Source organism: Solea senegalensis, linkage group LG9 (assembly GCF_019176455.1).
Source record: "Solea senegalensis isolate Sse05_10M linkage group LG9, IFAPA_SoseM_1, whole genome shotgun sequence".
Taxonomy (NCBI): domain Eukaryota; kingdom Metazoa; phylum Chordata; class Actinopteri; order Pleuronectiformes; family Soleidae; genus Solea; species Solea senegalensis.
The window spans coordinates 739,957-754,663 of record NC_058029.1 but is presented as its reverse complement, the minus strand read 5'-3'; the positions used below and the strand labels follow the sequence as shown (position 1 = coordinate 754,663).

Below are 14,707 nucleotides of genomic sequence, written 5' to 3'. Positions count from 1 at the left end.
GCCCCCCGAGGCCCCCGAGGCTACACAATTACGAGTGACCCTAGACAAGCCTGAGATTACTGTGACCTCAACAATCAGCAAAGACATCTTGAAAGCACATGTTTGGACGTATAGAGTTGAGGGTTCTTTCTCTACACCTTAGATTCCACTGAAGGTTTCCGATTGTATCAATTTAAAAGAGTTTAATGTTTGAGGTCATGTTTCCTGTGTCTTTATTTCCATCTGTATTTAAATTCAAATGAAAAATTTTACCTTGTTTTTAGTACAATAGGGGCTCATAGACACAAAGGAAGTATAGTTATTGACATTTTGATTTTATTGATGACTTTATCAAGTTTCTGAGAACAATATATCATTCATGATAATTTGGCAAAAAACTGCAAAATTACTTGTTCTTTTAGTTTCGCAAACAGAGAGCAGTGAATCAGAGATGGAGGAAACTTGGTTCTTAACGGAGGAACACAACATCAGCAGATGTGGAAAAATCGTAAGCCTAGTTTATATATGTGGTAGTAACAAAAATGCTAACGTCGGCTTGATTCATCAGTCCGCCTCGACCTTGAACATCTATTTTCAGAACCCGGCAGTTGTGATATTAATAAAAATATGGATGCTATTGTATATTGGGCTAGCTGTTGTTAGCAATATTAGTCAAGCATGTTCACAAACAAACAAAAAATACGACAAAAGTCAACAGTAAAAGTATAGCAGAAAATTCGTACTATTTACATAAATCTTCGTAGCTATCTTGGAATCCAGTGTCAGGGTTTGTGAGGTTGCTTCCACTTTCTGAAAATTCCAACTACAACTGGAACACACCCCTGGAGACAGGTGACAGGACTCAAATCAAACAAAGTTCTCAAATTCTTCCCAAATGTTCCCATTTATATAAATGTACTAGTGGATATTCTTGTATATTTTTTGGAACATGAGAGATTTTGATTTTTAAAAACTTCTTTAAAAAAAAAGCACCCAAATGTTGTGTAGAAGTTTCTTCTTTTGGACCACATCTAAATATAAACAGTTTACAGTACATACGATGACAACTGCACTATCACACGTGTCCACATACTCGTGGTGTGTAGCTCCGTGGCCTGGACATACCATAACTTTGATAACCCTATCTGAACGTGGATGAGTCTGATGTTGCAGCAGGAACACGGAGGTCGGTCAGAGGACGCACTCTGTAAATCACAGCAGTATAAATCCGTACACTGACCTCCACCCATCAAAACTGTATATGCTATAACGTTGCTGTCAAACACCAAGGACACACAGGCTCCTCGTCCCCGCAGGCAGGGCCCCTGGACAAAGGGCCCCCGCCCCCCTTTTCTTTACATTACCAAACACAAGAGCTGTGGAACCTCATGCGTTCTATGTGATTTAGCCTTGATGTTTGCCATGTTTGAAAAACGCAGATGTTTGTGCTCTGACTAATGTAAACCTAAGGGAATTTGTTATTTCAACATATAGAGCTGGTGTTTGGAGCAGTGCTGAGAGAAAACAGCCACATGGAGGATCTGTGAAGAGTCCATCACCACAGTTTGATTCAAGACGTTACACACAGACGAAGAAATGACTCATTCCACTCAGTGTAGTAAATGCAGGTGGATAAATGTGAATCCATGGATCAGAGTTGCTTTGAGCCAGTGGCAGATTCTTTTTCTCAAAACAAGAACATTTAAATCAGCTTAAGAAGATTTGGCTTATTGAAGTGTTTTTGCAGTGAAGACAAATTTAGTTATTGTGGGCCATAACTCCTAATTTACTCTGTGATTTACTACTGACACAATTTGTCAGATGGACAGATGACTATATTTTTATTAATAATTAAATGAGCGGAAATAAGAAGCAGCAGATGTTCACTGATGACTGCCAACATGGCTGCCAGACCACATGACCACCATTTGCCTGTGTTCAGTCAGCTTCGTTTAAATACAGAGACGACATGTTTATGGAGACTGAGTAGGGTCAGAAGGTCAGAGAGCAAAAATCTAAACATCAGCATCATCAGCTGCTAACAAATTACATCCAGTTACGAAGCTGAGATGCTTTTTTGTGTGTGTGTGTGTGTTTGCCTTCTTCGTCCAATCTCCCATGAAGAAAATGAAGAACAAGAGTCAAACTAAACGCAGAGACTCGGCCACAGAGGAACGGCCAATATAAAGACCATCTACAGGAAATTCCTCATCATGGATGAAAGCGGGGAAAGTTGGGAGCTGTTGTCGATTAAAAGAGAACAAATGTGTCACTGCCCACCATCATGAGCTGCACTGAACGAAACATCATTGACTGGACAAAGTGAATCCATTACAGGACAAAACCAGCGCGAGGCGTTCACTGACATGTCCATTAAGTCTTTTTATAGTGGACTCTGGAGTCTGAGCTGTTGGTGTTTGGGGTTCAGCGCAGTAAAGAGCAGCAGAGGTGGAGAGAGAAACCAAACAACTGTCATCGGACATTTTACGACCACACAGGAGGACGAGGAGGAGGTGTGGCCTAACAGCAGCGACTGTCGGTGGTGAGGATGATGATGATGATGATGATAACGAGGGTCAGAATTTCTTACCTGGACCAGGTTCAGGCTCATAGACTCTTCAGCAGGACAACGAGGGGCCGAGCGACTCTGCTGCTCCTGGACCAGAAAACATACATGTTACTAATCACACAGACATCATCCCTATTACTACTACTGCTACTACTACTACTGATATTGATACTCCCATTACTAGTACTATTACTATAACCAGTACTACTGCAAGAGGTCAGACGACTCTGCTGCTTCTGGACCAGAAAACAAGGGTGCTACTAATCACACAAAATTCAGCACTACTACTACTGCTGCTATTACTTCTACCATTACTAGTACTATTACTACAACTAGTACTACTACAAGAGTCAGACGACTCTGCTGCTCCTGCATCAGAAGACACACACGTTAGTAATCACACAAATATCATCACTACTACTATTAATACTGATACTAAAACTGCTATTACTACTACTATTACTAGTACTACAACTAGTACTACTACAAGAGATCAAAAGACTCTGCTGCTCCTGAACCAGAAAACAAGGATGTTACTAATCACACATATATTACTACTAGTACTACTACAAGAGGCCTACTTCATTGTACCCCTACTGACCCACTGTAGTTCTGGAGTGTATGTTGAATATGGATAATATTAGCGTTGCTCTGTGTGTGTTTATGTGGGAGCAGACAGAGTTTAGACAGAGTGCAGACGTGATGCTGCGATGTCAGGTTCCAGCGCACAGAGCAGACAGAGCAGTTATCGGCGTCTGTCGCTCGGTGTCTGTGACTGACTCAGAGAGTGTGTGGTCCGCTGTTTATACTGCTTCACTAAACATACTCCACATTTGCTCCTTTCATGGAAACCGTTGTCGCACCTGCTTCACTGCTCTCGGTTACAAACAGGAAACTTATTAACACGCACTGAGGTCTCATAAAAACAAGTTGTTAGAGCGATGCCAATGTGATCCGAGTATGTCTTTGACTCTTTACAAGTCATTATTTAACACAGCACGTGGTTTGTCTAAAACCTTGTCAGTTTATCATAGAGCTTAACCCTCTCATGACCATCATAAGGACTTATTTTGATTTTATGGCTGTAGAATCATCATAAAAATGTTCAATGAGTTCTTCTGCTTCCTTTTCTTCTGAGATAACTTTCACTTTCCATATCTGGCAGTTATTCAACCGTTTAAGAATTACAGTACTGAGAAGCTGACGTCACAAATGGTGTATCTCGCCTGTGATTGGACGCTCATATATCTCAGCTGACATAGGGTGAAAGGCGGAGTCACACCCTGGACAGATCTGCAGTCCATAGTTTATGAATTTTCTAGATATCACAAACGGTCTAGGAGTTACAGTCATGAGAGGAATACGTGCCAAATCTTGTCCGTGAGGACAGGGTGGTAACAGAAGAGTTAATAGAACAATTCCTGTTGTTTGAAGTCTGGCTGTTTGAGCTACTGACTGTGAGCGCCCCCTGTGCTGACAACCAGCATGAGACGGGCTGGCTTAATCTTAAATAAACCCTGAAAAAAACCACATTTCAGCCCCATGACATTAGACACACCTAATAAACTCTATGCTTGTTTAAGTCGACCATATCTCAAGAATGTGTTCACTGCTTTATATCATTGTTAGACAGACTTTTCCAACAGAAAACTGAAGTTTGATTAACTTTTTAAATTTTTCACACTCTCACACCAAACCCCATAGAGAAAATCAGTGATTTTAGTTCACAGGGACACAGGAGCTGCTGGTCCTCTGCTGCCTTGTTTGGTCAATTTGTGTCACTGAAGTAAATCTAAAGGAAGTATTTCAAATGCTGAATTCACTAAAATAAGATATTTGAACTTAGTGATGGACGCAGCAGTGGATCAACAACTCCTGTGTGTGTGATGTTAAAATCACTGATTTTCTCTATGGGGTTTGGTGTGGGAGAGTGAGCCATTTTCAAAGTGACAAACTTCTTGAATTTGATCTTTTATGAAAACAGTATTACTGCATGTTGTAGTATGGTATGGTATGCATGTATAACATAACATTTGTTTTTCAATTTGCATATGTTAAATACTTTTTTTTTTTTACTTTTTCCCTTTCTTTTTTTAAAGTTTCCTTACATATTTGGAAACCATCTTGTTGACTGAAACCTGTGTGAGCAGAGGAGAAAGCTCCAGGCTATGTTGAGTATCTGATGGGAGTGACCAGCTTCCTGAAACCTCGGCAGTCCTGATCCTAATCAGATCATCCGATTGGTTCCCACCTCTGCCAGCTCTCGCTGCTAATGACCGTACATTTAGAAATGTAAACTGTGACCAAAAAAGGCCTCAGACCCCGTCTCGTCTCTCTCAGTCTCTCACACATACACACACACACACACACACACACAGTAGATGTATGATAAACACACCTTCACTTCTAACCTTCTCCGTGTTTATCACAGTAACTGTGCTTATTTATGGAAAACATCTGTGAAACACAGGTATATACTATAACCTGAGCCAGCTAAGAAAAAAAAAAAAATTCATACACAGCTCCCCTTCTGGCACGGTGGATGCTCTGCATCTCAGCAGCTACAACGAGAGTAGTTCTTTTTCTTCTGCGGTTGATTGTACGCAACCAGATGTGCCCGGACTAGTGCCCGCACCGGGAGGCGCTACGGTGGTGAGAGGAGTGGTAAGGATTTCTGATGACGACATCAAATTAAGGAAGTGCCGATCTGCTTCGCAGAGCCCAGGAAAACAATACAACACTATTTTCTCAGCAGTGGCTGAACTGTTTGTTCTGAAACTTTAGGGTTTCATAAACGAGGTAATGACACAGATACACACACACAAACGCAGCTTTAATTGGAGCTTCCGGTCTATGTCGCCTTTAAATAAACTTGCCAACTCTGACTTAGCTACCTTAGCTAATTTAGCTTGAAAGAGTAGTGAAGTGTTGCTCATAAATAAAAACTGGTACTTCAGCTACTTGGGTCCACACGGTGGTGTAGTGGTTAGCACTCTCGCCTTGCAGCGAGAAGACCCGGGTTCAAGCCCCGGTTGGAGGTTGCATGTTCTCCCCGTGTGTGCGTGGGTTCTCTCCGGGTTATCTGGCTTCCTCCCACAGTCCAAAAAAAACATGCAATGTGGGGATTAGGTGAATTGGACACTCTAAATTGACCGTAGGAGTGAGTGTGAGAGTGAATGGTTGTTTGTCTCCATCTGTGTGTGGCCCTGCGACGGACTGGCGAACTGTCCAGGGTGTACCCCGCCTATCGCCCGATGTAGCTGAGATTGGCACAGCACCCCCCGCGACCCTCTGGTGGAGGATAAAGCGGTAGATAATGACTGACTTTAGCTACTTTTAGCTAGGATTGCTTTTGAACATTTTGAGAAAGACTGATGCACATTTTTTACAGTTTTCTCTCATTTTATGGACAAATCATTGAATGTAGAAAACAACTTTTTATTACTATATTTCAATGTTGAATTAAAAGTTAGTTGCAGACGTGGAGGAGACACTAGAGTAGCGTTACTGTGATATGCCAAATATGACATTGATGTGCAGGGAGTGGGAAATCATGACAGCAATTTACAGTAAAGGTTGAGTTCAACAACAAACATGCACAAACATTTCTAAGTGATGAGTAAAGAATTTCTTTCATTGGAGTTCCCATAGCAACAATCTTAATCAACAGAAATGTGAAAGATTTGCAAACCTTTCCTGCTGCTCGACATCGACCAGAAGGATTTACTGCTCTGCTATGGATGTGAACACAATGTGCTGCACCTGAACGCCTCACTGAGTGGTGAAATGAGCTGAAGTGAGGCTCCAAATGAAGATGAAATCAGTGCCAAGCAGCACAGCCATCATTCAGCCTCCTGTAGGAGTATTATGCAATCATCCATGGTGAGTTTATGGTCTTAGTACAGAGGGCTGGATAGGAAACAGATGAGCTGCAGATTAAGGGGTGGTGGTGGGGTTTTACAGTGACAGTCTCAAAGACTGCAATAGATCTCATACACTCACATTAAGCAGAGCTGCATGGTCTATGGAAGTCCAAACATGACATAAATTATGAGCAAGTTAAAAATATATATAAAACCTTGTTTGATTGTAGAGAGCAAACTTTAGTTTGTGTCATTAGCAAGACGCCATCACATTGTGGGAGATTTAATGATTCGCTGATTTAGTTGCTTGATGTCAGAGTTGCATTTGTACAGAAAGAGACGTAGCAGTACTAACGCAACCAGCACGAGTCACCTGAGAGTGGCGCTAGTGCTAACCAACAGCCAACAACAAACATCTTGAATAAAGTGACACACAAATCGCTAACTTTCGGCCCCGCCCTCTCTTTCTTAGCTAGGTCTCGCTCACTCAGGGTCCGCTATGTATTTCTGATAAAACCAGTTTGATTTTCCCTCCATTTTAAATATTTGAATTTGAGCACCTAAAGCAGAAAATGCTAATCATCACCAGTCACTACAACTTTGTAAGTTAAATAATTTTACGCAACATTTGCACAGTGTTTGTGTGAAGACACTAAAGCTTAACTTAAATAAACATATAACTTTATTATATAAATTATGAAATTATTAGCGACGCAGCTACTGAGCTAACACTCCGAGTGGTCAACCCACAGAAGTGAAGCAGATAATTCAGGCCTTTTTTTAATATAATAATTTATAGTCCAAACAAAGTGTCTAAATGATAAAAGATAAAATATTTGACTATGAATCAGCTCCCGTGCTTTCTTCAACATGCAGAAGTTTTGTCCTGAAGGGACTTCCATACAATCTGACTGCAACAAAAAACATTTCTCTGCCAAATTTATCATGTAAATCACGTAGGAAAACACAAGAGTCGAACCCGCACAGTTCAAAGGAATTTAAAGAAGAAGAAAAAAAGAACATGTGGTGAAAAGTGGAAACAGCCTGCGTTTTACATTCAGACTCCACACAACATTATGTAAAAAAAGAAAAAATCTCTTACAGTTAAGTGAAGACAGAGACTCACGCACACTCACACATTTTTTTTTACATAACTTATCCTGCAGCAGGATTTGCTGCTTTAATCTGACATTTCAATAGACATCTTTAAATTTATGTTCAAAACATAATTGAAACCGTGAGGCCATTTTTTCTTTTCTTTTGGAAATAACAAATAAAACAGCGACAGAAACTGCAGTATGGGCCTTTAGCTGTAGTAAACGTTTCACACATTTTCTCTAGTGTGCTTCGGTTTGTCCAAATTCACATTTTAATTCACATTTAAAAAGCTGACATCACAGAAACACTTAAACTGATTCATACATTATTTAAAGAGTTAAAGATCAATTAAAAGCAGATTAATCAAAAATACCAAAAACAAAATTCATTATTTATACAGGTAATTCCCAAATACTGGGTCGGGACACACCGATGCGACACGGGCGGCTATTTTTGTGTCCCCAAACAAATTTGCTGAATTTGCCCAACGTTTATTAAGATATATGTTTTAAGATGTTATGTTTTAAATAACATGCATAACATGACGTTCTAATCATTTTCCAAATATCTTGTGGAAATAATTTGTCTGTTTATCGGGTGTCTATCAGATTTGGCTGGAAATGTGTCGCATTATGAATTTAAGTCGCAAAAAGTCGGGGACAGAACAACTGAAGTGTGTTATGTGTTGTCTATGTACAGTGCCTTGAGATAATGTATGTTATGATTTGGCGCTATACAAATAAAATTGAATTGAATTGAATTGAATTGTTATTTAAGGATAAAAACAAGTGAAATGCATTGTGCATCAAGTATTTCCTTAAGATGAATGAATGAGTCCACACTGAACTATAAAACATTTTGTCTCATGTAAAGTTGAGTGAGCACAGATTAGAGTTGAGTAAATCTAAAAAAAAAATTTGATCATTCCCAAAGTAGCTCTGAACTGAACAACAAACACAAATCTGCACAAAACACACTTCATGCATTTACTATATTAAAGAAAAACTCACAGGTCGGCTGCTGCTGCTGCTGCTGCTGCTGCTGCTGCTGCTGCTGCTGCTGAGTGTCCAAAGTCTCTGCACACACAGAGCACATGTAGGGAGGTGCAGGACTTGTTGCAGCAGGAAACACCCCCAAGATAACAACCCACCAGCCGTCCACCAGGCAGGATCTGAATCAGAGACAGCAGAGGACTGAGAAATTCTGTTTCATCAGTCACACAAATTTGTGAATATTTGTGTCAACTTCTGGTCCATTGAGCTGTCGCTCCAAAACTCAGTAGCCACAAAAAAAGACCACAGCGTAAAGAACAAATGTACTTTCAAACAATAAAATTTTGAAAATATTGACACAATTCTAATTCCATACCGTTTCGGCCCCTGGCTTTCGTGCTCGCGTCCTGTTTCTTCTTTGATGCCTTGTTTTGTTTTCGATGTCTTGTTTTTGTCCACAAACCAAAAATGATTGAGTTTTAATGATTTCTTTGTCATATGGAGCAAAGTAAACCAGACAATATTCACATTTAAGCACATTTAATAGCTGCCAATTCATTTACCGATCGATTACTCATTGAGTAGTTGCTCTCAGAGTGTTCAGATCTTAAATAACTCTGATTAAAAGATAACCATATTTGTGACGTGTTCATCACTCATGTTGTAATCACTGTGAAATTCTATTAAATCTGGGGAGTTTTGTATGATCCTGTTTAAACTGCCTCTAGAGAAGGTAAAGCAGAAGTTTGAGCTGTGTGTGTGTGCTCACATTTGTTACCTCTTTTCTGTCATAAACACTGACCTTGTCAGGACCAGTTGTCCTCATGGAGACCATAACTTGGTCTCGATGAGGCAGGAAGTTTAGGACTAATATTTGAATTGTGGTTATGGTTGAGGTGAGTGATAAGGCTATGTTTTGTCTGTTTAAATGTAAACGTAAGTCCTGAGAAGACTAGCTGCACAAACCTGTCTGCGTGTGTTCATGTTGTTGGAACCTAAATCTGTTTAAACGGTCACATTATGGACACTTGTCTTCTGTATGGGGGACAAAAATCAACTCCCCCATAACAAATTCTTAAATTTTATGGTGAAAACATGTTGTATGGTTAGGATGATGTTAGGGTTAGGATCAGGGTTAGACCAGCAGTCGTTATGGTTAGGGTTAAAATAAGTCTCCAGGAAGTGAATGTAAGTCAAAGTAATGTCCTCTGAAGTCATGGAAACCGACTGTGTGTGTGCGTGTGCGTGTGCGTGTGTGTGTGTGTGTGTGTGTGGTCTATATATTTGTTTTGTTTTGGCCGGGTATCTGGAGGAGGAAAGATCATGTGATTGATTTCTGTAGATGTGAATGTACTGTATTGTTCTGTAATTTGGCCACAGGAGAGGGAACAATGTGAACATGTGTTACTGTGTGTGTGTGCGAAATAAAATATAATCAACTGTGCTATTACATAATTACAAATCAAAATACTGACTGACTATACATGTGGTCTAATTCTGCTTTAAAACAAAAATAATTAAAATCAAAAAATAAATCAATATGTACAATACATATATAAATAAAGGTGAAAGGTCATCACAGATACTTTATCATGATAGGATATCATGCAATGCTTGATTAACTATTAATTGTTTTTTAAAAGGAATTAAACCAAGTTTCTGACTTTTCAGTTTTATTAAATGTGAATATTTTCTGGTTTCTTAAAACAAAGAAATCATTAAAACTGAAAGACATTTGAGATCAAAGATCCTTTCCAGGTGTAAAATCATAGACGGCTGTCAGCTATATTTATTTCATTCATTCGTTCGTTAGACACGCCCCTTCACTGTCCCGTTTTTATTGTACGACTTGTTTATTTGTGGTGTTTTTATACATGTGTGTATACCTTTTTAATATTCTGTACAGTATTTTATTCTTTTATTTTATTGTCTATACTTTGTTCCAGCTGTAGTTGTTTTTAAACTGCTTTATAGATTTAGATTTAGATTTGAAATTGGATATTTATTGCCAAGCAATATGAGAATGTAGAATAACATTTTACTTAAAATCCTCGAACGCCAATCGTTGTGTCAGGAAGTCGTCGCACATGTGCATGTACATGTTCATGGTTTCCGGTACAAACTAGTAAAATCAGTTCAGACCCAAGTTCACATTCTTGTGACGTCATGACTCGCTGCCACAAAACCATTGAAGTCGCCCCCTAAGGGACACTTAAGAGAACACAGACTCTTCTGTGTGAACACTTTATGGACATTGGACATCTCCCAGCTGGTCCTGACTGAGCCTCAGCTCTAAAAGTCAACATGTAGGGAGTGAAGCTTGTGAGAGTCTTGATCTGGTAATAAAGACATCAGTACTAACAGCGACATCATATCAGGACTCACAGTCACCTCAGACTCAGTCAGAGAACATTTACAGTGAACGCCAGGTTCTCCCTGAACGCCCAGAGGCCCAGAGCCAACAGCTGTGTGTGTGTGTGTGTGTGTGTGTGTGTACAGTATATGCAGCAGGACACACTCAGAGGTTTAACATCATAAGTGGATCATACCCTACAACAGCTGTCGGCTCCATCGTCTGCTTCTCATCACAGTTTTTCAGTTTTAGTTAAAAAACAAAAACAAAAAAAAAAGAAGTACAGTCTTTTAACAAATTCATTTAGGTCAGTAAATATTGGAGATTGTTGTTGGGCAGAAACCTTTAATCTCCATATTTCAACTTTTCAAAGATTTTTTTCATGAATTGATGTGGACTTCATCAAACAAGAGTGTGAAAAGTAAATTTCTTCCACGGTGCGCCGCTTCCCAGGGCCACGCACATATGCACTCGCTGTGGCTTCTCCCGCCCTCCGGGCTGCCCGCCTCACTGGGGGTTGTCGGTGGACCCATGGGACAGGGTCCCTCTGTCCCCGGAGCGGACTGTCCTCAGTGCGCCACAACCGCGTTGTGTCACCAGGGCGGGGAGCGAGGAGTCGGTGGTGATGTTGCAACCCACCTGACCCGTCTTGAAACACGGACCAAGGAATTTTTAGGTTCTAATTGACAGATTAACGCACAATAAGCAGAAACGTCTGACAAACCACACACTAACATTTACGGCCATTTTCTTCTAGTCAACGAAAACTCACACACGTCTCGTCAGGTTTTTGTCATCAAAGATCCACGTTCATCTAGTCACCATCTCGTAATCATCATGAAAAAAAGGGGTGTCAATGAAATAATTTCATTATCCTCATTGTTGACGAAAACAACACTGGATTAAAGCATTAAAAGTGAAGTCCTGGCTTCTCCCCATACATTTAGGGAGGAGCCTGCTCCACCAGGGGGGCATTTAAACTGAAACCACAGTTTGTCTCTGCAGCTTTAAACTTGAGTTTGGTGATCGGTTTCAGCTCAAACTGGGAGAATTCTTTATCACACTGGAATAAACAGGCAGCCAGGTGACCTCTGACCTCTGCGGAAGCTGTTAGTCTTAGCAGCATCTCTGCTGTGGAATCATAAAAATGCATTTTGCCTGCCAGTGTCGAAGCTGAGCTGGCACCATCATCTGGTCTCAATCATACATGGACTCTTTCAGAGGATTCTGGAACCCAGACTATCAGTGTGTTTAAAGAGGAGCGCCATCTTTTGGCTTGTTTCCATTATACACTTCGAGCTCTGACTCCCATTTAGTTCCTGCTATGACAATGTTCAGCTGAGACGATACATGCATGACGTCTACAGTGATGGTCACTGATTGGTCAGAGAGTGTCGTCACTGAAGAGTCATGAGTCAAAGCAACAATGTCCAACTGTAGATCAAAGTTAAAAAGACTTAAAAATCCTGAAAACATGTGTTCATCTCCAACATTTAACAAAGCAAATGTATAAAATATCAATATTGAACAGGGGAGTCTGGTGGATTTAGAGACAGCACTGTAGAAAGCCGGCCATCGTCACCACGTTCGCTGGTATTCAGTTGAGTGACTGAAGGACTGAACCATTCTGTCAACCAATCTTTTTAATTCACTGACTCTAATGACTCTATCTATCACTAAAGGAAAAGGAAATCGAGTCCAGCCATGCCATGACTGTGCAATAGAAAAAGTGTAGCACAAAGACTCATGAAAACAACGTACCTTCGTCCTGACGCCACACAATCGATGACAGAGAAAGTGGGGTCGTGTCCACCTAGTGGCCACAGTCTGGTGCTGCAGGTCATGTGACATGTCTGAGTCTCCAGTAGTTTTTCCAGCCTGTGCACGACACAGATTCACACATGATTCTTTGTATAAGTCGACCAATGTTGTTTTTTAGAGCTTGATATCAACAGTAAATTAAATTTGTACTTGATGGAAAGTCTTTAAACAGTAAGGTAACAGTAGCCTAAATATAAATGGACTGCAACGATTACTCCATCGATTATTAAGCAACAACAATGTGAATATTTTCTGGTTCCTTTGCTCCATATAACTAAGAACTAATTAAACTTTAATAATTTTGGTTTGTGGACAAAAACAAGACATTTGAGAACATCATTATTTACAGGTTTGACAAACACATGTTGAAACACTTTTCACCATTTTCTGACATTTAAAGACCAAATTAATTGAGAACTATAGTTAGTTGCAGCCTTAAAATAAAGTAAGATCTGCACTCACAACACTTCTCCTCAGGTACGGTGTCGCCACCTTGCAGCAGAAGGAGAGAACTGCTGCTTCTGCCTTTCCATGTCATTTTAACTCTGTACTGGGTATAACGCTCCTCTGATCAGCTTAATCTAACATAAACATTAATGGATATAACATGTAAAGGATAAACAAAAATACATTTGCCATCTCTGAAAATCTGTTTTATTAAACAAATGACACAATTTCAGCTTCAATTTATAAGTTTAAGGGGCTGTTAATTTAGGATGGACGTTCAAATGTTTACAGAGGTTTCTTCTGTCAAAATAAGGCAAAGAACTTATTCTTTAAATACGGTAGACTTAAACACCCATAGACTGATCAATTTTTAATCGGTTACTACATTTTTGTAGTGCTTTCTTTAATGATTTAAGCAAGTTTTCAGCCTTTGAAATGTGAATATTTACTGGTTTCTTTGCTCCATATATAAATAATAATCATCATTTGTGGACAAAATAAGACATTTAATAAGAATTAAGAAGAATTCTATTTTATTAATCCCCTTAGGGAAAGTATTCCTCTGCATTTGACCCATCCTAGAATTAGGAGCAGTGGGCTGCCAATTGCCAGATTACAAAATATTTGTGAATTGCAGCAGCCCTAAATGTCTTTAGTTAATTGAAAATGTGTCTTTTGCTCTGAATTTTAATTGTAGGTTCCTCTAATTCCAACTGCTTCCCATTGAGTTACGTTTTCAGCAGATGTAATTATTTTTTACCATTTTTTTTCACATTCTATTTCCTGAATGTTAATCAAATATCCCTCCTTTCTGGTTAGCCTTTCCCAACCCTAACCCAAGTGTCAATCCCATAATCGTTTGGTCCGTAAAATGTGGAGGGAAAATTAGTGTTTTCACATGGCTTTGTTCTCAAATGTCTTGTTTTGTTAAAACGAACCAAAAACTAATCAGTTTGACAGATTTCAGTTAAAACACTGAAAAAAGTAGAAAACTAGTTGATTAATAATTGATTAACTGCTTAACTGTCCCATCAGACATGTTGTTTATTCGTTTTATTTTTAAGATGATCAAATGAACTGATTCTGATCATTTAAAAATTAGTACTTAGGATGGACTTAAGTGGCGGCCATGTTGTTGACAGCAGTTACAGGTGATTTAATTTAGTTGAGCGGTTCTGTTTTGGACTTTTTTTTAGACCAAAAGTATTAAGTATAATCTTATAAGTTTTCTTTTTGTATTTTCTTGACAAAACAAATACATACAAGTCGTGTGAAAACACAGTTTGTCTTACCTAAGTTTGAGTGTTAGCTTGCGTGTCCAACTTCAATTTAAAACTTTCCAAGCCGAACGTCTTTTTCTTCTTCACCGCCATTTTCTCTGAGAGAGGCTTCACTGCTGCCCCCTGTTGCTGGTGGAGGGAAACACTCGCTAATAAACACGTGTTTAAAACACTTCAAACCACCGAAATATGTAACTTTGACTTCCCGAACAGTCAAATAAACGTTAAATAAACCGAAAACAGGAACTCTCTGCGGATTCTATTCCCGTTTCACGCGCTCTTCAGGAACTACAGAAAGGCGCGTC

At 39.6% G+C, this 14,707-nt stretch overlaps 1 protein-coding gene and 1 long non-coding RNA gene across 3 annotated transcripts in view; both read right to left on the bottom strand.

Annotated features, from left to right (window-relative positions):
• col6a4a (collagen, type VI, alpha 4a) overlaps window positions 1-8,549 on the bottom strand; it is a 44,896-nt gene extending 36,347 nt beyond the window's left edge. For both annotated transcript variants that reach the window (XM_044034095.1, XM_044034096.1), the window contains exons 1-2: window positions 8,520-8,549; window positions 2,570-2,635 (exon numbers count right to left, since the gene is read on the bottom strand). The gene's annotated coding sequence lies outside the window, so the exon portion shown is untranslated. The remainder of the gene's footprint in view (window positions 1-2,569; window positions 2,636-8,519) is intronic.
• A 4-nt stretch (window positions 8,550-8,553) lies between these two features.
• On the bottom strand, window positions 8,554-14,476 carry LOC122774638. Its single transcript, XR_006361016.1, has 3 exons — window positions 14,415-14,476; window positions 12,616-12,732; window positions 8,554-8,680 (listed from the first exon to the last, which is right to left on the bottom strand). It is a non-coding gene; the product is annotated as an uncharacterized LOC122774638 (long non-coding RNA).
• Window positions 14,477-14,707: the final 231 nt, after the last annotated feature.